Source organism: Dermacentor silvarum, chromosome 5 (assembly GCF_013339745.2).
Source record: "Dermacentor silvarum isolate Dsil-2018 chromosome 5, BIME_Dsil_1.4, whole genome shotgun sequence".
Lineage (NCBI taxonomy): Eukaryota > Metazoa > Arthropoda > Arachnida > Ixodida > Ixodidae > Dermacentor > Dermacentor silvarum.
In genome coordinates, this window is record NC_051158.1 from 107,763,440 (window position 1) to 107,789,499 (window position 26,060).

Genomic DNA, 26,060 nt, shown 5'->3' on the forward strand with positions numbered 1-26,060 from the left:
TTGCACTACAGAGCCACTTGAAAGAATCGAGGCACGCCTCGCAGAGTATTTGAAGCTCCCTTCTCAACATTGTTTTACAGCGAAGCTGGTAGCATTTAGTCAAGATTCTTCGTGGCATGCTCACCTAAAAACCAGCAGCTCGAAAAGGGTGTTTGAGGTCGAGCGTAAAAGAAATAAGTTTTCTCGTACATTCGAATTATAATCCGATGCTATAATGTCTGTGGGTTGTGTGTATGAACTTTGAACGTTCTAACACATTTCAATTGGCGAAATTCAATTAGTTCAATAACGCACTTGCGCCAGGCCGAGGGCCTACATGATTAAGGATGAATGAGGATGCACCTTAAACGGCAGCTGGAAAAAAGCTTTGTTTTCACCTTCCGGGTAACTGAAATACGCTTTATCGGATATTCGTATAACAATCGGAAGCTATCATACCTGCAGCATGTATGTAAATCGTACTTGACGCATTTTCTGACGCTATTTACTTCTAAACATTTCGTCATCATCAGCCTAGATTTATGTCCGCAGCAGGACGAAGGCGTCTCCCTGTGATCTCCAACTGCCCCTGTCTTGCGGTAGCTGATTCCGAATTGCGCCTGAAAATTTCCTAACATCATCACCCCACCTTGTTATCTGCCTTCCTCGACTGCGCTTCCCTTTCTCTTGGTATCCATTCTGTAACTCTAATGGTCCACCGGTTATCCATCCTACGCAATGCATGGCCTGCCCAGCTCCATTTCTTCCGCTTAATATCAACTAGAATATCGGCTATTCCCGTTTGCTATCTGATCCACACCACTCTCTTCCTGTCTCTTAACGTTAGTTCTAAGATTTTTCGTTCCATCCCTCTTTGCGCGATCCTTAACTTGTTCTCGAGTTAACGTCCAAGTTTCTGCTCCATATGTTAGCACCGGTAGAATGCAATGATTGTACACTTTTCTTTTCAACGTCAGTGGTAAGCTTCGAGTCAGGATTTGGCAATGCCTGGCGGATGCACTCCAACCAAATTTTATTCTTCGTTAAATTTCTTTCTCATGATCAGGGTCCCCTGTGAGTAATTTACCTAGGTAAACGTACTCCTTTACAGACCCGGGGGGCTGACTGGCGATCCTGAATTCTTGTTCCATTGCCAGGCTATTGAACATTATGTTTGTCTTCTGCATATTAATATTCAACCCCACTCTTACACTTTCTCGGTTAAGGTCCTCAATCATTTGCTGTAATTCGTCCCCGTTACTGCTGAATAGGACAGTGTCATCTGCGAACTGAAGGTTGCTGAGGTATTCTCTGTTGATCCTCACTCCTAAGCCTTCCCATTCTAAGAGCTTGAATACTTCTAAGCATGCAGTGAATAGCATTGGAGAAATTGTGTTTCCCTGCCTGACCCCTGTCTTGTTAGGTAACTTCCTACTGTTCTTTTGGAGAACCAAGGTTGCTGCGCAATCCTTGTAGATATTTTCCGAGGTATTCACGTAAGACCTTTTATGTTATATGAAACAAAGCAGCATTGCCGAGAAGTTGCCTTAAACTTCAGTGTTTTAGTAAAGTGGGGTGAAAAGTTTGAAATGCGTCGTTCACTTTCTTTTGATTTTGTACGTATTGCGGCATGAACGTTTCTGAGGAATTGCTAAATTTGTTATATGTCATATGGAACCACTACTACTTCTTCAGTGTATTTCTCGTACGTCTTCCTCAAATGCGTAGCATCAATAACTTGGAAAGTGTATAAATGTTCCAACCTATGGCAGAAATTTGTGGTAAATACATCACCCTGTCGCTAAGTCCAAGTTCACCGTCCACACCACAGTCTGCTCTTGTGTTACAGATTTTCGTCCACCCTATGGCGTAAAGCTTAGGCCGCAGCATGAGCAGCCGCGTACATATATAAGTGAGGACACAAATGTCTGCCGTGATGACAGTTGTGCGCTTGAAAAGACGATAACTTCCACCATTACGACAGAATATGTTCAGAAGTGTTGTTGAAAACTGAAAAATGCACCTGAGTTCCTTCGAAATTTCTTACAGGTTGATATTTCAATACAGTTGGCTGCTACGGGCACTAGTGGCATTAAAATGAAGATATTTCTGGATATCTTGCTTCTACTAATGACATTCTATGTACCATACACTTACCAATGTAAGTAATGTTATGCGAAAGAGCTTGACGTTTCATATAGTTGTTTTGATTGAGTGTATTATATATTCTATTCCACTAAAAATTGTAATGAGAAACAGTGTACTTGTCACACGTTTGTTTTCTACACACCCTATACGCGACATAGGATTCTATGAGAGTGCAACCGGCGTTAGGCATGCTAGATATTTTAGGGTGGTATGCGCCACTCCGCATTTACCTGAAAAGTATAGATTACCAAAATACTTAGCTACATTTTATATTGCTGTCTTTGGGACTGATTTCTAATAACGAAGTTTTATTTTCACGTTCAACCAGCTTTCATAAGTCAAATAATACATTGTGACGCGTAGATAATGCTTGTAGGTGGTTTAAGGAGTTCAGGTGCAGGTGATGGTAGTTATAAAATATCTTACGGGTGCACTAAGAGAAGCGCCAAAGATAACGCACAACATTTTCATTGTAAGTGTGTCGGGCTACAATTCTAGCCAATACATACATCCAGAAGTGTGTTTGACATGCAATAATTGAAGCTAAACCAGTCGTGCGCTTAGCCGTGATTTTCTTGCACTTTGCTATGGCTCAAAAGGACCCCTCACTAGGTTTCGAGATTGCAAACAGAGAGGCGCGCTGTGTGGACCATGCACTGACGATCGCCTCTGAAGTGTGTGAAATGGCTCTAAAGTTCGAAAACATTTTAATTTCTAAACAAAATCCAGTGCGTTCTTCCATACGATGGGACTTCCACTTCCTGTTGTGGAAAATTAAACGCACTACATGCACCGTAACCAATTCTGGGACGTGACTTCCCTAAATCATCCAATACTGACCGCGCAAAGCCATCATGTCAAGTGTGCTGGACTGCGAAAGGCGTTGTAGAAAAAAAGGAGAGAGGTGGATCGTGACCACGGCGAATTTCCTAGGCTTCAGTATAGGAGATGGCACAGAAATAATGTCGGTTGCACAGTCTGATGAAGAAAAAAAGGATGGAGAGTGTCCATTCCTGTTGTAGAGCTCGTCTCCTAACAACATACCTATGCATTAGTTTAAATCGCATTATCTCCGCTAATGTATAACCAATTAGATTTTTTTTTGCTGTAAAACGCTTCCAAGAATGTTTATTACTTTCACTGTACAACCAAAGTTGTAGATCGGACCGGTTGAGAGGCTGTTGAACATACCTCCAACTGTGCGGATGCGGCCACTAGATTTAATTAGCTCCAGCAGAAATGCTGCATTTTAGCTTTTAATACAAAAAGCTACAAGTTATACTGCTTAATTTTAAAAGGAAAAAGTTCCGTCCACGTGAAAGTAGAACAAGGCAACAAACGAAACCCATTATTATTTTTCACGAAGTGAAGATTGGGAGTTTTAAAAAAAATTCATATTAGACAGAGCACCTGTGGACGCAACTCATGGCTGAATCATTTCTGCGGTGGTGGCACTAAATTATGAGGTAACAAAAATGGTACAAGATTGCAGTGCGAAGCCGAAAATTCAACAACTTGAACCGAACAAACGCTTAACGCTTAATATTGCATCTCAGTTCTGCGGCAATTCTCAATGTAGTAGATGTCTCCGGAACAAGTGTTCCCGCAATGTGTAAAGTGTTGGAGCTTGCTCTTTCGTATTGGTGCTGGTTGGATACAATTCTTCTATTGAAAATCTGTGTACCTAGCCTACTCGGCAGAATCAATTTGGCATTGATTAACACTTCTTTAGATCAAAGTGAAAATTATGTGTATCCGTGATAATTCATCGGAATCGTAAGACCTATTTCGTCGGTCTCCATCACGATCGTAAAAATTGGCCATGAATGCATCTTTTCAAGATCTTTGGCGGCTATATTTCTATTAGCAATCTGTTTTCTGCTTGGCGGTTTCACATGTTTATATAATCATTTTAATGAAAGGTAGAACATACCGAGTGACTGAAGCTTGAATCAAATAGGTTCATTCAAACGCGGCACATACACAGTGCCCACATACCTAGTCGCACAAGTTGGCGTAAAAAATGGCTGCTGAAGAATGGCACATTCCCAGTGTTTAATGTCGGATGACCCCAGGTTGGTGTAAAAAAGATCAATGAAGAGCAGTACCCATCAAGGGCTACCTACTCAGATGACCAAGCTGACGCGACGATTGGGTTTTAACCCTTTCCTTAAGCACAGCGGAACACTGACAGCCCATTTACCCAACGTTGCGGGAATGCGGTTAGGTGCGGACATACATAGATATGTACATTCATACATATTGCCGCGACGCTATCTGTGCCCAACCACGCTGACGACAAAGACGACGACCTCGAGCTTGCAAGCGAGGTGCTAGAGAAGACGAAGTTTGAACTGAGCGCTTTGTCCTCATTGCCTCAATAAAATACCGCTCTTCGCTCTTGTCGCCAGTGAGCCGTGACACTGGTGGAAGTGCTGGGTATCGCATCCTCGCCTAATGATTGGGACGACTCCTGCGAGTAGCCCTGAATCCAGCCCTTCAAGACATCATCCACGCGTCGAGACACCTGTGCACCGCGCAAGCCGCCGCCTGCAAGGTCTGTGCCCGGAAGTCGGTCTCTTGCAAGGAAGTTTGTCAGCGACTGCACCGACTCAGGAAATGGCGCTTGCAAGTACAACACAGGTGACTGTTCAGAACAATCTAGTCCCCAAAAGCTTCCGCGGTGACACGTATGAAGATGCCGAAGACTGGCTGGACCAGTACAAACGCGTGGCTAGGGTCAATCAGTGGCGTCCGGACCAGTAGCTTTCCAATGTGTACTTCGCTCTTGACGGTAGCGCAAGGACGTGGTTTGAAAACCGCGAGGCACATTTGACAACGTGGGACGAATTTTGCCGTCGGCTAATTGATACCTTCGGAAGCACTGATCGCCGAGATAATGCACAACGCCTTCTCGAGTTGCGCATTCAGAAACCCAACGAAAGTGTCTCCATGTTTGCCGAGGACATGTCTCGTTTGTTTCGCCGCGCGGATCCCAACATGCCTGATTCGAAGAAGCTGAGCCATCTCATGTGCGGCGTCAAAGAACAGCTATTCGGTGGTCTCGTGCGAAACCCGCCTACAACAGTATAAGAATTTATTAAGGAAGCCACAGCAATTGAGCGGGCGCTCCAGCTGCGTAGCCGGCAATACGAACGCCTAACTAACGATGCACCTGCAGGAGCCGCAGTTCTGGCAGTGACCGACGAGACCTCGCTGCGTCAACTGATCAGAGACATTGTGCGCGAGGAGATTGCGAAGCAAACTGCGACGCCGAAGGATTTTACTGGTGATTCGGTCGCTGAAGTTGTCCGCCAAGAAATCCGGCAAGCATTTGCATCTCCTGAGCCACTCCCTGAACCGTGTCCCGAGCCGCGCTTCGAGCCACGCTTCGAGCCACACTTTGAGCCACGCTGCGAGCCACGTGCATATAGCTACGCAGACGCTGTCTGTTGCCCTCTTTCTACCGTGCCAGTACAGCAGTACCACCAGCGGCCACCTACTGCTGCCTGGATACAGAGAGAGCATTTCAGGCGACCCCATCTTCGCAGGACCGACGTATGGCGCACTGCTGATCGCCAACCATTGTGTTTTCACTGTGGCGAACCAGGGCACATTTATCGTTTTTGCCCTCATCGCCAGGGTGGCATCCAGGAAATGTCACCTGCTACTCCGCGACCGTTTCCAGAGAGAAATCCACGCTTCGACGACAGTATCACTCGGGAACAAGGCAGCTCAGCTAATCTCCGGTCGCACTCGCCGTCTCCGTTACGCTATTCTTCGCCGGACCGTCGCAGTTTCGCCGACGTGGTAAGAGGCCGCTCTCCAAGCCCACGGCAGGGAAACTGAAATCAGCGACCTCCGGGGTCAAGGTTGCAAGTCGTCGAACCGCCGAAAATCCCCCATTATTACTGAGAAAGGAGCAGAGCAACCCGGAGAAACGGAACACCGACGAATTTGTGAGTGCTGACCTACTCTTAACGATTGATGGACACGACGTGACAGCTTTAGTTGATACTGGCGCAGACTTTTCGATAATGAGTGAGCAGTTGGCAGACCGGCTTAAGAAAGTCAAAACGCCATGGACGGGCCCTCATATTCGAAATGCCGGGGGCCAGATAATGGCACCTACAGGAAAATGTACTGCACGACTCCAGATAGGAAATACAGCTTTTGTGCCTCTTTTATGATTTTAAAAGAGTGCTGCAGATCACTCATCCTTGGAATGGTCTTCTTGCGGGAGTAAGGCGCCGTGGTTAACATACGGGATGGCGAGATAACCTTATCGAATAGTATAGACACGAGCCACGACGACGAGCGCCAACGTACATCGTTACGTGTCGCCGACGACGACGTCTGCATACCACCACTATCATGCAGTCTTGTCTTCGTCAGTTGCGGAGAACAGTTTAACAAGGACGGTGTAGCCGAACAATTAACTGCACTTCTGTTCCATCAAGGTGTTGCTATCGCTCGGGGTATGGTCAGCCTAATCGGTGGTCGCACAGAGGTACTACTGACAAATTTTACTAATGAACGCTGGCACATCAGTAAAGGCACCGCTGTGGCATACTTTGACGAAATTGCCCACGTTCAATACTGCTTTGCTGTAAAAGAGGAATCAACCACCGATACTATGCCACATGCACCCGTCGTCGACGTTGACCCAGGTTTAGCGCCGCAACAGGAACAAAGTCTCAGGGAACTGCTTGGCCATTTTAAGGACTGCTTCTCTACAACGTCCCGAGTGCGTCAAACACCACTGACGAAACATCGCATTATTACTGGAGGAAACAGCAATACCCATCCGGCAGCATCCGTATCGCGTGGCTGAGAAAGAGCGTGAAGCAACACAGCAGCAAGTCAAGAAAATGCTAGAAGATGCTGTCATCCAGCCGTCAAAAAGTCCTTGGGCGTCACCCGTGGTACTCGTTAAGAAGAAGGATGGTAGCCTGCGGTTTTGTATCGATTATCGCAAGCTCAATCGGATTACGAAAAAAGACGTGTATCCCTTACCACGCATCAACGATTCCCTCGACAGGCTACGGCATGCTCGGTACTTCTCGTCAATAGACTTAAAGAGTGGGTACTGGCAAATAGAGGTCGATGAACGAGATCGCGAAAAGACTGCTTTTGTGACGCCTGATGGGCTCTATGAATTCAAAGTTCTCCCTTTTGGTTTGTGCTCCGCCCCAGCCACGTTTCAAAGGCTAATGGATACCGTTCTCTCAGGCCTTAAGTGGAAGACCTGCTTAGTGTACCTAGACGATGTGATTGTTTATTCTGCCACATTTGATGAACATCTCAGACGGCTACGGTTAGTTCTTCAAGCAATACGGTCCGCTGGGCTTACTTTAAAACCTCAAAAGTGTCACTTTGGCTATGAAGAACTGCAGTTTTTGGGCTACGTTGTAAGCCACACAGGTGTCAGACCTGATCCTGAGAAAATCGCAGCTGTCGCAAAGTTTTCAAGGCCTACGGACAAGAAGGCAGTCAGACGTTTCCTGGGGCTATGCGCATATTACCGTCGATTTATTCCGGGTTTTGCACGCATCGCCTCACCGCTGACCTGCCTAACCAAAGAAGATGTCGCGTTTGTGTGGGGCGAGGAGCAGGCGGCATTTACCGAGTTGCAGCACCGTCTACAAACTCCACCTGTTCTTGCCCACTTTGACGTGGATGCGCCCACAATGATCCACACCGATGCCAGCAATGTGGGTCTAGGCGCCGTCCTTGTTCAGCGGCAAGCCGGCGCTGAGCGAGTCATCGATTACACGAGTAGAACACTGTCACGTGCGGAATCGAACTACTCCACCTCAGAGAAGGAATGCTTGGCTGTAGTATGGGCAGTTACCAAGTTCCGCCCAAACATATACGGCCACCCATTTCAAGTCATAAGTGACCACCATTCTCTCTGTTGGTTGACCAACATGAAAGATCCATCTGCACGTTTGGCACGCTGGGCCCTACGGCTTCAAGAGTACGACATGACAGTGGTCTATAAATCGGGAAGGCAGCACTTAGATGCTGACTGCCTTTCCAGATCACCGATCGAGTCGTCAGGCGGAGATGACGAATCCACAGGCTTTTTAGGAGTTGTTGATGCGGCCACCATCTCTCAACAACAAGAGGACCAGGAGCTCGCTTCTGTGATTGATTTCTTAGAAGGCCGCACCACAAACAAGCCTGGATTGTTCTCAAGGGACCTGTCATCATTCTGCATACGCAACAGTGTTCTTTTTAGAAAGAACTTCTCTTCAACAGGGAACAGATATCTACTAGTCGTCCCTAAAACTCTCCGCAATAAAATATTGCAGGCCTGTCACGATGAAGCTACCTCAGGCCACCTAGGGTACACAAGAACATTAGCGCGGATCAAAGAGAAGTACTACAGGCCACGGCTTGCAGCACAGGTGAAGCACTAAGTTCGAACGTGCCTTGACTGCCAGCGACGAAAAGTACCACCTGAGAAACCTGCCGGATTATTACATCCTGTTCCAGTGCCGGAAACGCCGTTTGCACAAATTGGGATGGACCTTTTGGGCCCATTCCCAATATCTGCCGCCGGAAATAAGTGGATCATAGTTGCGACAGACTACCTTACGCGATATGCAGAAACCAAGGAACTTCCGAGCAGCACAGCAGCCGAGGCCGCACAGTTCTTCATTGAAAACGTCGTCCTGAGGCACGGTGCTCCAGCGGTCATCGTAACCGACAGGGGAACCACGTTTACGGCTGAACTTTTGCGAACTGTACTAACGCTCAGTGGCACGGCACATAGAAGGACGACAGCCTATCACCCGCAAAGCAATGGACTTATGGAGCGCCTCAACAAGACTCTCGCAGACATGCTGTGCATGTATGTCGATGTGGACCACAAGAACTGGGACCAAATATTACCCTACGTCACGTTTGCTTATAACACGGCTCGGCAAGAAACAACAAAAATGACACCATTCAGTCTCCTCCACGGTCGAGAAGTGACTACAATGCTGGATGTTATGCTGCCTCATGATTCCAGCGATTCCGAGACTGACGCCGCAGATTTTACAGCGCGCGCCGAAGAAGCAAGACAGCTCGCGCGCGTTCGCATAACTGGCCAGCAAGAGCGAGATGCCCGACGTTACAATCAACACCATCGATGCGTCGTCTACCATCCCGGCCAAAGAGTCTGGGTTTGGACTCCAGTACGCCGCCGGGGCCTCGCGGAGAAACTTTTACGCCGATACTTCGGACCATACAAGGTTCTACGACGCCTTAGCGACGTCAACTATGAAGTTGTTCCTGACAGCCCATCCTGCTCGAGGCGCCGTATGAACCTGCCTGAGACTGTGCAAGTGATGCGCATGAAACCTTATTTTTCTGAATGACATGGGTACTCTCTGGTTTGCTGATCACCGGGTGCTACCCGCCGAGCATCGGGTCGATGCTCCTTATGAAGGGGGCAAATGCCGCGACGCTATCTGTGCCCAACCACGCTGACGACAAAGACGACGACCTCGAGCTTGCAAGCGAGGTGCTAGAGAAGACGAAGTTTGAACTGAACGCTTTGTCCTCATTGCCTCAATTAAATACCGCTCTTCGCTCTTGTCTCCAGTGAGCCGTGACTATACATACATACACACACACACACACAAATATACATACATACATCCATACATACATACATAAATGCAAAGAGATGTACCGCTAACTCGGTGAAGCTTCAAAAAATGCTAATAGCAGTTATTAAAGCGTGGTTATAGTCCTCATGGTGCAGATGTAATTGTATGTGCGGCAGCATGTAGTGAGAAGTACAAAACATAAGATTTCAGGTTTCATCGTGCGTTCGAACATATAGTCAAATTCTTGTGGCAATGGAGACGTTGGTAAATGTATTTTAGGTTTGCACTGAGCTATAAACGCACCATGCCGATGCCAGTTCTTACGTGTCTTACAGCGAAGCTGTATACCTGTACCAGCCGTGGAAATTTTCGTGTTGGCCTAAGCAAAAAAGTAGTTGTAGTAGCAGTGATTTTCTTGATACACATACATACATACATACATACATACATACATTCAAACATACATACATACATACAAGCATACACACATACACACAAATATACATACATACATACATACATAAATGCAAAGAGATGTACCGCTAACTCGGTGAAGCTTCAAAAATGCTAATAGCAGTTATTACGGCGGGATTGTAGTTCTCATGGTGCAGATGTAATTGTATGTGCGGCAGCATGTAGCGAGAGGTACGAAACATAAGATTTCAGGTTTCATCGTGCGTTCGAACATATAGTCAAATTCTTGTGGCAATCGAGACGTTAGTAAATGTATTTTAGGTTTGCACTGAGCTATAAACGCACCATGCCGATGCCAGCTCTTACGTGTCTTACAGCGAAGCTGCATACCTGTACCAGCCAAGCAAATTTTCGTGTCGGCGTAAGCAAGAAACGCCATACCCCATACCAGCTGTGCGATAGCTTCTGCGAGCTGGGGAAGAGAGAGCTATGAGAGAGAGTGAAACCATAGTATAAAAATAGCATCGCGGAGCATAGCGGATGCGAGGCGGAGAGGAGTGAGGCAGGTTGTAGTGGGACGGGTAGAGCTGCGGCCGACGCGGACCGCGTTCGCGCCTATCGCGCCCGGTGTCCGTGACTGCAGCCGATGCATCAGGAGGAAGCTCGGCAGGTTTCGACCGGAAGCACACTAGTTGCTTCCTAAAGAAGCCCGCGAATACACGCAAAGTGCCTCGAGGGCCTGTTGTGCACCAATTCTGCGTGTATTCGCGGGCTTCTTTCACACTCAGAAAAACACATTTATGTAGCCCGTATTGAGCAACGGAAAGCTGTATCGGGAGTTTTTCATGTTGCTCTACAATTTTCTCATTCACACTTTGATAATTAGGACAGTACTTCTCGAGTTAGATAATAAATTATAATTAATAACAGTAACAAAAAAATACTGGCGGCTACCCCACTGTATAGGAAACAATACGCACTATACGTTTGCTTCGCCTAACGCCGTTCCTCTTTTCTTTAATCGTGCTGCGTGATAGCTGGGACACCCTGTAGATATATATATATATATATATATATATATATATATATATATATATATATATATATATATATATATATTATAGTGGGGAAGAGAGTCCGGAACCATTGAGAGTGGATGACGAAGTCCGGAAGCCCGGAGAGCGCGAGAGAGATACCGACGCTCTTCAGCCAAGGCTGTTGCCGAAGCCCTGGCTGTTTTGTAAATAAACCCCCTTATAGTTTGGTGGAGGTGCCGGGTATTCTCCCAGTATCCCAACCTGGAACTACGTAGCTGTACCTTACCTCCAGCGCCAGCGATGCCGGAAGAAACCACCAAGCAAGGCCCCTCCGAGACTCAAGCCACCGTCTGTCCCAGAGTGCTGCCTAAGCGTCATCCACCGATATTCAGCGGGACTGACGATCAAAACGTCGGGGACTGGTTGGCGACTTACCAGAGGCTGAACGCAGTCAACAAATGGAACGATGCGACTAGGCTGATCAATGTAATCGTTTACTTGACCGACGTCGCCAGTCTCTGGTTCCGAAATCACGAAGCGGAGCTTGACAACTGGGCCTCGTTCAAGACAACGTTTTCGAAAATCTTCGGCTGCCTCGCGGTACGCAAATTTCACGCAGAATACCGACTTCTTGAACGCGCTCAACAACCTGTGAGAACTTCATCAGTTATATTGAAGACGTCATCAACTTGTGTAATCATATAAACCCGCGATGCCCGAGTCGGATAAGATGAAGCAAATCCTCAAAGAAATAGCCGATGACGCATTTCAAATGTTATTGGCCAAAGACCCACAAATCGTCGCCGATGTTGTGAGATTGTGCCACAGTTTCCACGAATTGCGCAAGCAACGCGCCCAAACTGGACGCCCTCTGGAACAAAATGACTCGAACGCGGCGTTGACTATGGGCGACCCGAATGCACTGTTGATTCAGATCAAGCAGTTCTTACGTGAGCAGGTCGCCCAACAGCTCTCCATTTTATCGAGCACGCCCGAGCCAGGCGAGGCACAACATCTGGCCCCAGTCATACGCCAAGTTTTACAAGAAGATGTCAATGACGCTTTGCCTTTCGCTCGTCCGCCACCTCTGGAGGCTGCGCCCTTGTCGTATGCGCAAGTCGTCGCTGCCGAGTCGCCTCGTCAACCGACATATTCCCCCACGTCGGCACCCGTTCGGCCCCCAATAGCCCCGTTCAGCCGACCAGTCCCCACAAATCCATGGCGCACTGCGGACAATCACCCTATCTGTTATTCTTGCGGCTATGCAGGACATGTGGCACGCTTCTGTCGCCATCGCCCTCCTGTTCCAATAGATGTCATGCGACCGTCTGCTTACGATCCTGGGTGCTTTGACGGCACAGCGCGGCTACAAAAAAAATGACAGCAGATCCACGAGGTGAATGATGATGAGTGGGCGAAGCTCCGGAGGGAATCATCGGATCTCCCGCTTAAGGGGACGCTAGCACAAACGCGTTAGAAACGTGCAGTACTCTCTAGTAAGGGGGAGCGGCCACAGCGTCTTACGCAGCCATTTACACATGCCGGAACGTGCACCGCGTTTGCCGACGCCATCACATGACTGCTGAGAGAGTATACCCCCGTATTCATAAACGCTCCTCGACTTGAACTTGACTTGCCACCGCTTTGGGCAGCGCGTTCGAAACGCGTTGAAGGTAAGGTGGAGAGGCCACAGCGTCTTACACCAGCTTCTTACACGGGCCGTAACGCGCTAGCACAAACGCGTTTGAAACGCGCTAGAAACGCGGCCTTTCGTTAATGTTGGGTATTTATAGCCATCGTGGTGCGATTGTCCATGTCCGCTTCGTGGCGTAGTGGGCTAACGCCGCGCGCTCGGAAGCGAGGGGTCCCTGGTTCGATTCCGCGCTACGGACACAACTTCGGAATTTTTTTTCTCATCTTTCTCAGACTGGTTACACACTACTACTACTACTACGACGGGGACGGAACGGGTGCGGCTATAAGGAGCTTCGTCCCTAAAATCCTCTTCGCCCAAGCGCATGATATAGGCTACCCGCCGATCTCCATCCCTACGACGTCGCTCTCTGTCACCTATGCGCCGTCTACACTGCCCTTTAGGCGCGGAAAACTAAACGTCGCAGTTCCCGAGGCACGAACTGCGTCGTCGTCGAAAAATTCAAGTCCTCGAATTTCTCCAGAAAACCTCATCGACGTTATCGTGAATGGCTTTCGTACCCTTGCGCTTGTGGACACTGATGGTGCCGTTTCAGTGATTGATATCAAACTTTGCCGCTTGCTTCGGAAGGTTACCACAACGCCAACGGAATTATCCCTCCGTACCGCCAGGGCCCACCGTATTCAGCCGTCAGCCTCCTTCAAAGCCCTCGTCATCATTCAAGATGTTGTTTATCCCATTGAGTTTCTGGTGCTACCGACCTGTTTGAATGATGTCATTCTCGGTTGGGATTTTCTCTCTCGCCATAATGCTGCTATTAACTGTGCTCGTTCCGAGGTTGCGTTCCCTGCGTTGTCTTCCGCGTCGTCTGCACCTACAATGGAAAAGTTGTTTGTCGCTGAGGATACGACCATACCACCCAGTAGTATCAGTCCTTGTCCCGGTGTCCTGTGACGCTGTTCGTGAGTCCACTGTTTACTTTACACCCTCCGAGACCGTTCAACACCGCACGAATCACATGTTGCCCTTTGCCGTTCTCGACATGCCAAGCGGCGGTAAATCCTCATTTGTTACGAATCCGTTGCCGGTTCACTCAACCTTACTCCGTGGAGTGTGTATCAGCACAATTCAGGCATTCGACGTATGCTCCATCTTCTGCTTTGACGACGTGAACAACTAGCACCTTAGTGCCCAGACACCTTGCCGAGGCGCACCGCGAAAAACATCTTGCACTCCTCCACCAGTTTCGTGGCTTGTTTGATTGCCAGAAGCCATCGTTAGGCCGCACACATACTGTTCTCCATCCGATTGACACTGGCTCACAAACGCCTCTGTGACAGCGCCCTTACCGTGAATCCCCTGCAGAGCGTCAGGTGATCGCCGAACAAGTCACAACATGCTTCATCGCGGCATAATTCAGTTGTCCTTCATTCCCTGGTCGTCGGTTCTCGTCAAGAAAAAAGACAGCTCAATCCGCGTCTGCGTCGATTATCTCCGATTGAACAAAATTACACGCAGATGTGTATCCCCTGCCACGCATCAATGATGCCCTGGAATGCAGGTCCCTATGGCACCATCCGATCGCCCGAAAACTGCCTTCGTAACTCCCGATGGGCTGTACGAGTTCAATGTTATGCCCTTCGGCCTATGTAATGCCCCAGCCACATTCGAAAGGATGATGGACAGTGTCTTGCGCGGGTTGAAATGGAACACCTGCCTGTGCTACCTGGATGACGTCATCGTTTTCTCCCCTGACTTCGACAGTCACCTCCGTCGTCTTTACGAGGTACTGAGCTGTTTTACGCGCACAGGCCCTCAGCTTAACATCAAGAAGTGCCAATTCGGAGCTCGCAAACTAACTATCCTGGGCCACGTAGTCTCGAAGAACGGCGTTCTTCCCGATCCGCAGAAACTTCATCCTGTTTCTGAATTCCCGAAGCCTACCACCGTGAAAGCGCTTCGCAGCTTCCTTGGTCTGTGCTCATACTTTCGCCGCCTTGTGAAGAACTTCGCTTCTATAATAGCACCACTGACGAAGCTGCTCACCGGCGATGGCTATCTGGCTGGTTGGTCGCCGGCCTGTGATGAGGCTTGCGTAACATTACATCGGCTCTTGACTTCAACGCCTTTCTACGTCACTTAGACCCTACCGCTCCAACTGAGGTACACATGGATGTTAGTGGGTTGGCCTTGGTGCTGTCTTGCCTAACGCAAGCCAGACTTCTCTGAGTACGTAGTTGCCTATGCGAGTTGTGCCCTTGCCAAGACAGAGTGCAAGTACTCGGTTACCGAGAAGGAATGTTTCGCAATTGTTTGGGCGTTGCAGAAATTTTGCTCTTACTTATACGGCCATTCGATAGATGTCGTCACCGGTCACCATTCGCTCTGTTCGCCCTTATAATATATATATATATATATTGTTACGCGCGCGAAAGGCGTTTATTGAACAGCCAGCCAGGCAGAGTTAGTCGCGACGGCCTTGATCAGCTGAGCGCCTGTCGAGATTCAGCTAGCCAGCCGCACGTCGTCTTTCTCTTCACCCGTCTTGGATGCCCCACATTCTGTTAAGGCGTAAACCTCGAAAGCACGTAAAAGTGTCACATTTCCCTCCACGCAGACGAAGCCCACCGGGTAAGTCAAACAGGCTGTCGAGAGACGAAAGGCTTTAAACGGGCGACATGCGTAATTTCAGTCTTTGCTGACCGTCGGCCATTTGATGTGAGGCGTGCTATGCGGTAAGTCAATTCGCTTATACGATCCGTGATAACATATGGCCCCACACAGTGGGCCAGTAGCTTTTCACATAACCCACGTTTTCTTGCTGGTTTCCACAGCCACACGAAGTCACCAGGGTCATATATCACGTGTAGGCGTCGGCGGTCGTAGCGTGCCTTCGAGCGGTATTGTGAAACTAGCGTGCGCAAGGAAGCCAGTCGTCGGGCCTCTTCAGCAAGAGAGACGGTCTCGGATAGACAAAGATTATCGTGGCTTGAAAACGGGAAGATAGTGTCCAATGTATAACGCGGCGGACGAGCATAAAGAAGAAAGAAGGGGCTGTAGCCCGTAGTTTCGTGCTGTGAGGTATTGAATGCGTACGTAATGAAAGGTAGCACGCTGTCCCAGTTCTTATGATCGGACGCGACATACATGGACAGCATGTTAGTGAGGGTTCTGTTGGTGCGCTCCGTAAGGCCGTTTGTTTGTGGATGATACGGGGTGGAATGTCGAAAACTTGAAGCACATAGACGGAGCATCTCTTCGACCACGTTTGCAGTGAACTGGCACCCACGATCGCTGATGATGACTCTGGGAGGTCCATGTCGCAGAATGACGAAACGCAGCAGAAAAATACACACTTCGGTGGCAGTAGCCGATTGTATAGCAGCTGTCTCACAGCAGCGTGTCAAGTGATCGGCACACACGACAATCCAGCGATTCCCATCAGATGACCGCGGGAATGGACCGAGAAGGTCGATGCCGACTTGCTCGAAAGGAGTGCTTGGGGGTGACACTGGACGTAGTCGACCAGGCGGAGCGCTCGTCGGACGCTTGTGACGTTGGCACTCGTTGCAGCTGGACACGTACTGGTCGATCGTCTGACGCATTTTAGGCCAGTAGAACCTTTCTTGCGTGCGGTAGAGCGTTCGCGCCGATCCCAAATGACCAGAAGTTGGGTCGTCATGCATAGCGCGCAAGATGGAAACACGGAGACTCTCCGGGACCACCAGGAGATATCGTGGGCCTGTAGAAGAATAGTTCTTTTTGTACACTACTCCGTCACGAACGCAGAAACGAGTGGATGGTGCTGATTTCCTGGCAGTAGTGAGCAGTGGCTCTAAAGTTCTGTCCTTTTGCTGCTCGATCTTGAAGGTATTAATATCAGGAAATCCAGGCTCCAATGATGCGATATAGCGATCGAAGTTGTCAGCGTCGCAGTCCGTCGTCGGAAGCGGAAGGCGCGAGAGGCAGTCAGCGTCGGCGTGCCGTCGGCCGCTTTCATAAGAAACGGTAAAATCATACTCTTGTAAACGAAGTGTCCAACGCGCAAGCCGACCTGACGGATCACGGAGATTAACCAGCCAGCAAAGAGAATGATGGTCTGTCACCACAGTGAAGGGGCGTCCGTACAGGTATGACCGGAAGTGCTGTACTGCGAAAATCACTGCGAGACATTCTTGCTCTGTGACTGTGTAGTTGCGCTCGGACTTGCTTAAGGAGCGACTCGCATAGGCAACGACGTGTTCTTTGGCGTCGACGCGTTGAATAAGGACTGCGCCCACTCCAATACCGCTAGCGTCCGTATGAACTTCTGTGGGAACAGCGGGGTCGGAGTGTCGGAGTGTCGGAGAATGGGATGGGATGTCAGAAGCAACTTCAGCTCCAGAAAACTGGGCTCGCATTCAGGGGACCATTCAAAAGGAACGCCCTTCTGAAGGAGGCATGTCAGCGGATACGCGATGTTGGCAAATCCACGGATAAACCGGCTGAAATACGAGCAAAGGCCTAGGAAACTGCGTAGCTCTTTTACTGAGCCAGGTTGTTTGAAGGCTTCGACAGCAGCAGTCTTCGCTGGATCGGGTCGTATGCCGTCCTTGTCCACTAGATGGCCCAAAACCAGTGTTTGGCGCTCTCCAAAATGGCATTTCTTCGAGTTGAGCACCAAACCTGCTTTTCCCAAGCACTCTAGCACAAGATCGAGGCGTGCGTTGTGCTCACTGAACGTGCGCCCGAAAATCACTACATCGTCTAGGTAGCACATGCACACTTCCCACTATAGCACACAGGTAAACGACGATCGATGAACTGCGCCTCGACGCGCTCAGCCGTGGGGGGTCGTGTAGCAGAGTGAAGTGGCTGTGCCTGCTGCACAGGAGGGACGGTCGGCCAGTGTGCAAACCTGCTGCGGCGAGGGTGTTCTTTATGTCGTTGATCGGGGGTAAATGCGCCCTGACGTGGCCCTGCAGCTCCTCTGGGGTGGATGTCCGTGACACAGACCGACGGCTGCCACGAAGTGCACGGTGCTGCAGGCGACATGGGTTGCGGGGAGTAGGCAACAGGTGGTTGCATGACGTTGCACGCAAGCACCTCGTGTCGCAGCAGTTCTTCACGCACGATCTGCCGTATAGTGGATGAAAGATCGGCGGACGGGCTCTCATCGACGCTGGCAACGGTTGTCACATATGCCAGTCGTCCAAATTTTGGCGCAATGCGACGTGTCTTCAACGTCTCAAATGTACGACAGTGACGTACGACATCCGAGACGGAATCAACGTGTTCCCTGCCTATCAGGAAATTATAGACATCTTCTGCAATTCCTTTGAGGAGATGTCCAACTCGGTCTTCCTCAGACATCTGGGAGTTCACTATTTTGCACAGCTTGAGGATCTCTTCTATGTATGTCGTGCAAGATTCTCCGGGAGCTTGAGCTCTTTGAGCTAGTGTTCGCTCCGCGCGCTTCTGTTTGGCGTAGGAGTCGCCGAAACACTTCTTAATTTCTTCAACGAAGCGCTCCCACGTTGTTAGCGAGTCTTCGTGGTTTTAGTACCACATCAGCGCTGTCTCAGTCAGAAACAGTACGACGTATTCAAGCTGAGTGACAGAGTCCCAACGGTTGTATCGGCTCACCCTTGCGTAGTGCGTCAGCCACTCGTCGACATCTTCGCCCGCTTTTCCCGCGAACGAGCGTGGTTCCATGTAGTGCTGCAAAGGTCCAACCGGGGTCGACCTTGGAGCAGGGACAACTAGAGCTGGCGTTTGTCCACTTCCGTCCTGAGCCATGGGGACAGTAGCAGGCAAGAGACCGGCAAGACGGCGGCTCCGGCGAAGTTCTAGGTGTAGCGACTCCATGGTACGATGTGTCGTACCCAGCACCTCCACCACTTTGTTACGCCCGCGAAAGACGTTTATTGAACAGCCAGCCAGGCAGAGTTAGTCGCGACGGCCTCGATCAGCTGAGCGCCTGTCGAGATTCAGCTAGCCAGCCGCACGTCGTCTTTCTCTTCACCCGTCTTGGATGCCCCACATTCTGTTAAGGCGTAAACCTCGAAAGCACGTAAAATTGTCACATTATATATATATATATATATATATATATATATATATATATATGAGAGAAAAAGGGGAACCGAGGGGCTCGATTTTGTAAATCATAGCCACATAAAGCCAACAGACAATGAATCCAAGGAAAGCATCGGAGAAATTAAGTGTGGTAGCAATAGGAATGTAGAAAATCATACAGAAAAACGGAATGAAAGTGGACGAAAATAGAACTTGTCGCCGGTGGGAGCCGAACCCACAACATTCACATTACGCGTGCGTTGCATTACCAGTTATGCTGCGGCGACGTTTTTTTATTTGCCCACTAACTTGGGTATACATGTTTACTAGATCAAGCCCTAGGTGTGTTAGCCAGCGCCATATATATATATAGTGACATCACCGCGCTTTTATATATACAAGGGAGAGCCATCTAACAACTCATTGAGTTCATTCTAAGACTGCGATGGCTAGACCACGGATATTAAAGACGCCATAAGTACAGCGTGAATACAAAGCTCGACCATGCGAGGTGTTTGATGCAGCTTCGCTGGATATTCACGTTCGCAGGCCGGAATGGCGGCCATTTTTTTACTCCAACATCAATTACGATGTCATCTCACTTATTGGTGGTTATCATCACCACACATGTGTCGAAGATGACCTGCTACATGAATTTCCCTGCAGAACGAGGCAGACAAGATGGGTCTGAAGGAGACACTGTAATGTGACAGCATTATAAAATTCGGCCCATCGACACTTTTGACCGCACTGACTCTAGGTTCAGCCGTACTTATACGCCACGTTGAAACCCGTTCAAATACACAGAAAAAGCACTGGTGTCCGGATCGGCACTTGCAATGAAGGCAAAGTGTAGCTTTGAAGAAAGAGCCTGGCGGATGCACGTGCGGCTACTTCAGCAATGCAGTGGCAACCACCCCCTGAGGAAATGCAGCCTGGTCGACACGAAGGAGGTTCTACACTAAAACTGCTGGAGTGGCAGCCACTGCGGCCGCGTACGGGAACGATTGAAGTCAGCAGCAGCCATATTGCCGGGGGTAAAAGAGGGCGGGCCCAGCATGTAGGCGCCAGCAGAAAACGCACGACACTCCAGTGCGTTTTCGGTTCCCCAATCAAAAATTTGAGAAAAAGATTTTGTTTGTCTTACATAACTATTTCACTTGCAATGTGGTAACTTAGTGTAATGTATGATATTGCATTTATTTTTTGTGCGCATGGAAGCGTTTTAATGATTAGCGCCTTGTAATGCGTAAGCATTCTTTGGCGAGTACCTCAGTTCCATCACGCGAGAAGTGCACTACTCAGTATCACGCCTTGTATCTGCACAAAATTCCCCAATCTGCGAAGTTAAGATTTTTAATTGCTGTAATTGTGTGAATGTACATGATTGATAATTTTATGAGCAACGAAGAAGTTAAACCAATAAAAAAAGATTTATCAGAGAGAAAACCCACAGGGACGCACAGGGCTCCAAAGAAAATACATGGGGAAGCTTAAATTTCAAGTTATCCCACCCTAAGATTTATGTTGGCCCACCCCAACTACAAGTTTCCTCATACATTTTGTATGGAGCACTATGAATCCTAATCCGTATTCTCTTTGATAATTTTTATTGGTTTAAATTGTTTCTAATCCATTAGAAAGCAGCCCATCATCTAAATTTACACCATTATAACGATTAAACCTGTTAACTTCGCAAATGACGCATTTTTGTGCAGATACACTACACTTTTCGCGTCACTAAGCTGGGCTACTCAAGGCAAAGAATGCTTACACATTATACACTCGAAATTTAGAGCGCATCCTTACCTGCTTACTAGTACCCACTAGTACTTAACGCTCGGTACATAAGCGTCCTTGAGCACACGTCCTATAACAAATAGACACATATCGGTACGTACAATCAAACCGCACACGTATTTGAGCACAACTCGAGCACACTTCAAGCTAGTGGTGAAATATCAACCAAACTACACTCAGCGACGGGCGAATGAGTTTTTAAGGCGTAAATTTAACATCGAGAAACCTGTAATGTAGATATCATGCACGTGCACTTTTACAAATGTTCCCAGCCAATGGTTCCCAGCCGAACGCAACGCACGACTTCACCATGGACGACTGAGGTGCTGCAATGCTCTAGAAAAGCATGCCACAATCATTAAATACCACTACAACAACAGCGCGGCAGCACACTCCGTGCTCTAGCTGCTACGACGACTAACCACTACAGCGCGGGCTTTTTGCCCCAAGCAAGATGGCGGCGACCAGCTTCACTTTCGCTGAGCCACCTCCACTCAAGACGTTTTATTACATAACCTCCTTGGGGAACGTACCTTCAGCCTGCTGAGGGAAACGGCGATGCCGCGCTTGTGTTGAGGGTTCGTATTCCGGTGCTCGATCGCTTTCGGTTCAGGAGGGCTCATATTCTCGTCATCTGCCGAGGAAGCGAGTATTACCTTAGGAGCACATCTGGCCTATTGCAGATGATAGCAACGGCTCGCAGCGCGTGACTATGCACCTTTCTTGTGTGCCGCTAACACATTTTAGACTCTACATCAGATCGGCCCAGTTTATTCGCCGAGACAGCTAGACAACGGCCTGCCGGAGCACAAGCAAGTAGACAAAAAAAACTGTCAGCTCTTCCACTGGGGTGGAGATGGAAGACCAGCGAAGCCGTACTATGGTGGGAATTATGTATTTACCACAAAGACTAATAAGATGTGATGGTGTAATTGGTTATTTGAACTATTAAAAGATGAGAAATATATACGATCCGGCGGTTTTCATTGATTTAGTGACCACAGGGACCATGGCCTTATGGTCGCTACGGTAAACCGCTATAGGGTGTACAGCAAATCTTGACTTGTTCTTCATAAACAGGTCACCAACGCCGCGCTCGTTCGGTGCGAACGCGGGCAAAACGCCGCTGCCGTCGACAACGGTTCTGCGCGTTGTTTCTGTGACCGCGCACAACCGCTGTCAAAACGCTGGCATGAGCAAGCGCGCGTGCAGAAGCGAGCGAAGGTTGATGCGGTCTATCGCTTCAAGAGAAACTGAGCGGCGAAAGCACAGCGCATACAAAGGTAGGAGCCGTTGTGCAGATTGCTTTCAAGATACGGTGCGCGCAACTTCCCGGCGACGCGCAGAGTACAAGTAGCGCGCAGAGCAGAAGCCGCAAATCCTCCCTCCAGCGCTGCCTTCCCGCTGTCCTCATTTCGCGTGGGAGATTGAGTCGCCAGTTCCCTTTGCGCCCGATGGCAGGGAACGCATTTGGTGCCGCAGCTAAACGTTGCCTCCACTCCCTCCCTCCCGTTCCCTATGGCATTTCGCGCGACGGAAGCAGTCGCGTTTGCTCTCCGCCGTGCGTTCGCTCCCCGTGAAAGCACGCGTCCCTCACGTGCTTTCACTCGCACATACAGCATACGGCCAATGAGAGTGTTTTTCTACATCCGGCCGCGACCACCGAAGAGTAAGCCCTTAACAGCTTCGCTGTAAAAACGACTATATTTTAAACATCCGTGTTTCTTTGTTTAACGAATACCTTGAATTTTATAGCTTCAGTGGGCATTAACGGTCCCTGAGTTTTAGTTAGAAAAGTCACGGACTACATTCCTCACTGACCATAACCAGCGGCTCCGAGCAACATTGTTTGTGTGTGGATGTTCGCGCTCCTTGTCACCAGTTCAGTTTCCCGAGTTATGATGACCGTGCGCTGTTGTAGGGAGGTGGTAGAACACCTCAGAATTTAGGTAACTCATAAGCAGGAATGACAAAGCTTAAAAGCAATTGGAAGCTCTAAGCAGCAACTGAAGAGCATACGTGAAAACGGGCATGAATGCACAAAGCCGTACAACACCGTGCGTGCGTCGAAGTAGTATTTATAACCTGAAAGAGCTATTTATCACCTGAAAGCATGGTGTTTAAACAATATATTTACACCATATATATATATATATATATATATATATATATATATATATATATATATATATATACAGGGTGTTTCAGCGAACACTTTCAAAATTTATTTATGGTTGCCTGTGGCAGATAGCCGAATTCTAGTTAATGAGGTGATCTACTCGAAGAGGCGGACATTACTTGCACAAAAAAATTGAAATGCATAATCGACTAATTAACAAAAATTCACAAATTACGTTTTCAACTAATTATCTGATGGCCCATATTGCAATTTACAAATTGTAGCCGTGGAGATCGCAAGGCGGTTCCACTTGGAATTAATTCTCAGGATGACACCAGTTTCGATATCTTAATTCCCGAACTTTGCGGAGAAATCCATTGGCGTTCCAGTTAATTTTGTGCTTCAATGCATAAAGGGACGTTTTGTTAAGAACCTAACTGGAACGCCAATGCATTTCTCTGCAAAGTTCGGGAATTAATATCTCGAAAATGGTGTCATCCCGACAATTCGTTCCAAGTGGATCCGCCTTGCGAACTCCACGGCTGCAATTTGTAAATTGCAATACGGGCCATCAGGGAATTACTTTAAAACTTAATTAGTGAATTTCTGTTAATTATTCGATTAAGCATTTCAATTTCTTGTCCGCAAGTAATGCCCGCCTATTCGAGTAGACCAGCTCATGAACTAGATTTGTGCTATCTGCCACAGGCAACCTTTAAGAATTTTTGAAAGTGTTCGCTGAAACACCCTGTACATATATAACAGGGGCATGGATCATACAACACGCATGAATGAAAAATTTTATTGCATAAATAGAAATAACAAGGGAGCGGGAAGAGTGGGTGTTGCCGTACGCTCAGCCTGGTCTAAGAGACCCTTCTGGATCTCCAAGTCACCTCGAGCGAGGACGGCCTCCCAAGGTTCCCTGAGGGAGGTCCGTATCAGGGGTTAAATAATGTTCGGTGGCCTATGTATACATTCCCACATAATATGAGGAAGAGATGGCCGCCCCCCGCACTAGGGACATTGACCGGCATATATTGTTGGCTACATTGCGTGCCAGAGTCCCAAGTGCAGCAACGCGTGTGAGTCTGGATTTTTCTGTACTTCCGAGCGTCTCGTACTCCAAGCTGCGGATGCAGAAACGCGTAGATTTGTCATTCGCGACGCTGGTGCTCCGGGATGTCGTGCGGGGTGTGGTCCTTTGGTATTTTACTAAAGGCGTCGTCTGCTCGGTTCGCTAGTTCACGAGCTAGTGCGTTTGCCCGTTCGTTTCCATGGACTCCCGAGTGTCCCGGGCACCATGTAATGCTTAAGATAGTAGGTAGTAGTAGCTTAAGGGCCCATTCACACTTGCGACTAGGCGAGGTCGCGCGACCACGTTAGGCGCAACGCGATCAGTCGCAAGTAGTCTGAAATTGTCATTTTCTGAAAATGCGACCGTTTCGGGCCAGTCGCTCACTGCTCGATTTTGCAGTCGCGCGACCGCAGTCGCAGAACAGCTGAACCAATTAGATGCGAAGGAACAGAATGCAGACGCTTATTTTACGCGGCGACGACATTTCAACCAGACCTGAGCGGCATATCGTGAGACGTTTCGGTTTAGCGACTCGTCGGTCGCATTTGTCAGTGTGAACATCGTTCGTCTTGAGTAGCTTTCTGGTCGCCAGTCGCAATCGGTCGCGCGACCTCGCCTAGTCGCAAGTTTTAGTGGGCCCTAAGGGTTATGCGCGGAAGACGTCCGTTTATGAACATCCGGCACGCTGCTTGCAAGTCTGTCAGGACCGCTATCGAGTTCCCGCTTGCGTCTGCTTGTCCAAGAGCTATTGCAGTTGCTTCAGCTGTGCTCGTGCAATGGGTGCACACTGAGGCCGGAATTTTGATGTTTTAGTGTGTGGAGCAGTTTACTGCCGTTAGAACGTGACCATGGTTGGACTTTGCGACGTCCACGTAAATGACGTCACGGTGCCCGCTGAATTTTCTGTGAGTTGTCTCGCTCTAGCCGCGCGCCTTGCGCCATGGTAGAGTGGACTCAAGTACCTTCGAATTGGGGAAACTATCAATTGTTCTCGTAAAATCTCGGGGACAGAGACGAGGCGACTTTTTCGATTAGGCTCTGATTCTGAAGTGCGTCATCTGCTAGCGAGCGCGGATTCGTTGCACGCTCGCCCAGTTTTCGTTGTCGAAACTTTGTACAATACATTTTAACAGCAAAGCTCTTTAAGCCAGCCGTAATTTGTGGTTCGCAGTGCGTATCTGGAAACTATGAAGGAAAGAAAATAAACTTTCTTGCCGAGGCAGGATTCGAGCCCGTGTACCCCCGGACCCAAGGCGAGCTTCGTAACCACTAGGCTATACAGCCACGCTTGCAGAACATGCATTTCTGCCAAACATATGATAGCGTTCGAGCATCGTCGTCTTCGTCCACAGCTGGCCCGTTCGTAGGCTGGTGCTCTGCGAGGTGAAGAAGAGGGTCTGCGCGCTATGAGAGCGAGATACACTTTCACGAAGCGGGTCAGCTGGAACGCGTTCTCGTCATTGCAATGCGGTGGAACGCGGTGTCGGCATTGCATCGCGGTGTCGGTGTTGCATGTTGCGTTATGCAACGCGCAGTGACGGCCGTAAGTCCTAGACGCACGAAAAGAAATTACCGTCATAATCAGTAATAAGATGAAATGTTCGCGCGTACTTACGGAAAATGCTGGGCTACGATCGCCCAGCTTCGCTGTTTCAAGCGTTGCGCGGCCGAGTGCATGGTTTTTCTTAATATCTTTGTTTGCTTTTGTGAGCCAATGACTCTTGTTGGCCGTTACCAATTGTAATTCTAGCACAGTGAACTGCTGTCTTCAATACACAGTTTTCACAATACACAATTTTCTCACAGCTTCCTCCGATACCGGTGCGCGAGTTCAAGGTAAGTCAGAAACCTTTGAGTTGTTTCACGCGTGCTTGTTTTTGGTGGAATAATAAAGGGTAGGGACAATTATCTAATAAAGCACTGTTATTGCGAAAAAAACATGTTTAACAACTGAGCTGCGGGAACAGGACAGACGAATGACTAAAGTTTACGGTTAATCAAAGAGTATACACACATATCCACCATATATTGGCACGTGTACTTGTTTAGCCTTTATTCGGTGACTGCATTTCACCCGCTAACAACCTAATGTTATAGCTGAATGTAAGATGCGCCGCCATTATTTAAAGCTTACTCGTATGTTATCGTTGATTCTAGCTGTTGTGTATGT

General features: G+C 48.5%; 1 long non-coding RNA gene across 1 annotated transcript in view; it reads left to right on the plus strand.

Annotated features, from left to right (window-relative positions):
* Nucleotides 1-25,726, plus strand: part of LOC125945942 (uncharacterized) — a 26,455-nt gene extending 729 nt beyond the window's left edge. The window contains exons 2-3 of the long non-coding RNA XR_007467245.1: nt 2,029-2,140; nt 25,697-25,726. This is a non-coding gene — a long non-coding RNA (uncharacterized LOC125945942). The remainder of the gene's footprint in view (nt 1-2,028; nt 2,141-25,696) is intronic.
* The last annotated feature ends 334 nt before the right edge of the window (nt 25,727-26,060 follow it).